Source organism: Ixodes scapularis, unplaced genomic scaffold, assembly GCF_016920785.2.
Source record: "Ixodes scapularis isolate PalLabHiFi unplaced genomic scaffold, ASM1692078v2 PGA_scaffold0__279_contigs__length_252992795, whole genome shotgun sequence".
In the NCBI taxonomy this organism is placed as follows: domain Eukaryota; kingdom Metazoa; phylum Arthropoda; class Arachnida; order Ixodida; family Ixodidae; genus Ixodes; species Ixodes scapularis.
Genome location: NW_024609835.1, coordinates 133,922,883 through 133,925,827, shown reverse-complemented (window position 1 = coordinate 133,925,827; position 2,945 = coordinate 133,922,883).

Sequence of the window (2,945 nt, the reverse complement as noted above, 5' to 3'; positions counted from 1 at the left end):
AAAGGGAAAATCAGTTCGCACTCCTGGTTACTCACATATGCAGGAAATGGCTCCCCAATTGAGAGTCCAAATGCAAGGACCTGTTTTACGTACGTGGCTTTTACAGATATTTTTTCCCGCTACTTGGAAAATGTAATGGATTACAATTAAGGAATCACCAAGCCTCAATTGTAATGAATTACCGTCACAAATTGCTTTCGCTGAAAAGTGACGGATTGCTTTACTCGTAACGTTACCAATTACTTTCACGTCACTTCTTCCGTACATTCATCAAAAAGCAATAGAAACAATTTTGATATTTTCAAAATGTTCTGAAACACTCCTTTCCATTTCTCATACCCCTGCATCACGGGAGTTCTTGTAAGAATAAAATCTTGCATTTAATATGAAGAACGTAGGTGCACTCCGTTCCCATCTAGGCTGCCAAGGCAGCGAAAGCTGCTACCACAACTGCCATCCAGTTAGCTCTCGGCGACCGTAACTGATCCCTAGAATTGTGCTGGCAAAGCTAGTGGTGCGCATGCTCAGTAACAGCGTCTACCTCTGCGAGACGATTTGGAGGTAGGTAAAGAACCGATCTATAAAAGCTCCCTTCTGAAACGGGCTCTTCAAGCGGGGTAAAAGTAAAAAAAAAAATAAACACGAAGAGCTTCCTCCTCCCCAAGAGAAGAAGAAAAAAAGTGAAAGCTGCTTACAACTCCCTGTAACGCCGAATTAGAGCGCAGCTCTTGAGGAGGAGGAGGGAAGGGCACTGGGGGGGGGGGGGGGGTTAAACTAACCAGGGGGGTCACGTGACCTTGGGGGTCACGTGACCCCAATGCCGATGATGTCATCACTGACGTCACTGATGACGTCATCAGTGACGATGACGATGCGGGTGCCGATGACGTCATTAGTGACGTCACTGATGACTTCACCAGTGATGATGACGATGACGATGCGAATGTCGGTGACGTCATCAGTGACGTCGCTGATGACGTCATCAGTGATGATGACGATGACGATGCGGATGTCGGTAACGTCATCAGTGATGATGACGATGACGATGCGGATGCCGGTGACGTCATCAGTGATGACGACAATGACGATGCGGATGCCGGTGACGTCATCAGTGACGATGACGATGACGATGTGGATGCCGGTGGCGACATCAGTGACGTCACTGATGACGTCATCAGTGATGATGACGATGACGATGCGGATGTCGGTAACGTCATCAGTGATGATGACGATGACGATGCGGATGCCGGTGACGTCATCAGTGATGATGACGATGACGATGTGGATGCCGGTGACGTCATCAGTGATGATGACGATGACGATGTGGATGCCGGTGACGTCATCAGTGATGATGACGTCATCAGTGATGATGACGATGACGATGTGGATGCCGGTGACGTCATCAGTGACGATGACGTCATTGGGGGTCACGCGACATCGGCGGGGGTCACGTGACCTGAGGGGAGTCACGTGACTTCGGGGGGTCACGTGACCTCGGGGGGTCACGTGCCCCTACGAGGTCACGTGACCCCGGTGGGGGGCTCGCGCGGTGCATTATGGGACATTTCCCATGATGCACCGCGCGGTTACGCCGACGCCGACGCCGACGCCGACGGCGACGGCGACGCCGCTCAAGCCGGAAACGGGCCCCTAAGAGCTGCGCTCTAAAATACGATGGAAGGCGATGGAAAGAGGCAGAGCCTACTCGGCGTTGTCTTCTGGATCTTTGTTTCTCGCATATTCGTACATGCATTGCACGTTTCTTTGGCGGTTCTATAGTCGGTTGCAAGCTAAGAAAAAACCGGAAATGCCTCTCAGAGGAAAATGTAATCCTACGCCGAGAAACGCCAGCCAATCGTTTTCATGACGTCACGATTCCGTGGACCAATCGCGATCCTTTTGAAAAAAAAAAAAAAAAAATCTCAACATGGCTGTTGGCCTTAGCAACGCGACGCTAGTTTCTAGTGACAATTATTCTGCTTTTTTGCACCGTGTTTTACGTGCCCGAGGTTACGCCACGAAATCTTAATGGTATCGGCTTGCGTTTGCAGCAGTTTTTGCGCGACAACGTGAGAATCCAGCGACGCTATCGCCAACGAAAATTTCGAAGCGGGCGCGAGGCTTAGCACTGCTGAGAGGTATGTTAGACGGTATGTTAGACAGTATCTTGGACAGAAAATGAATTAGGAAGACGGTACATTGGACATGACTTTCTTTCTTTACTAAACAGCTATTTCGTTGACAAAAACGTATTCTAACTTAATTAAATGTCCTGAATGAATTAAATAAATATTGTAGTAGTCTAAGACGCGTTTCCTAGAGGAAGAAAAAGCAACGTTGCTAGCGAACTACTTTCTCGACGGCGGAGGCACTTCAGATGGGCGCAATGCGCTTGTGGGTGGAGCTAAAAGATTGTTCTCAGGTTGCATCCGACTATAGTGAGCGGTCAATAAGATATCGCGTGTTCTTTTCGGTTAATCCTCCTCTTCAGGATGTTTTCTATTTTGTTTATCTTGCTATCTTAATGCTGCTGAATTGCCCACTCATATTGCTCCAGTTTCTGTATTATGTCACTGTTTTTTTTTTTTAAAGTAACGGGTAATTAATCAGTTACCAATATTTTGTAACGAAATTCTAATGCAGATTACTGCCGTAAAAATAACCTTGCAAATAAAAAAATAATTTAAAAACTAATGGATTACTTCCAAAGTCTGCTTTTACAGCGGGAAACATTACGTCTTAAAGCATGAAAGGCTTTTTAAGGGACCCCCAATTCCAAACGGTTCTCCTTCCGTCAGTGCAATTCCCACTAAATTCTGCGGGGAAACAAAATGTTCAGGTCACGTGACGTCCATTGATGATACGTTACCAGACGTCACATTATCTATACACCAATTAGGTTTCCCTGTCAAACTCGACAGGGAAATTGATGTCACGTGACCTAT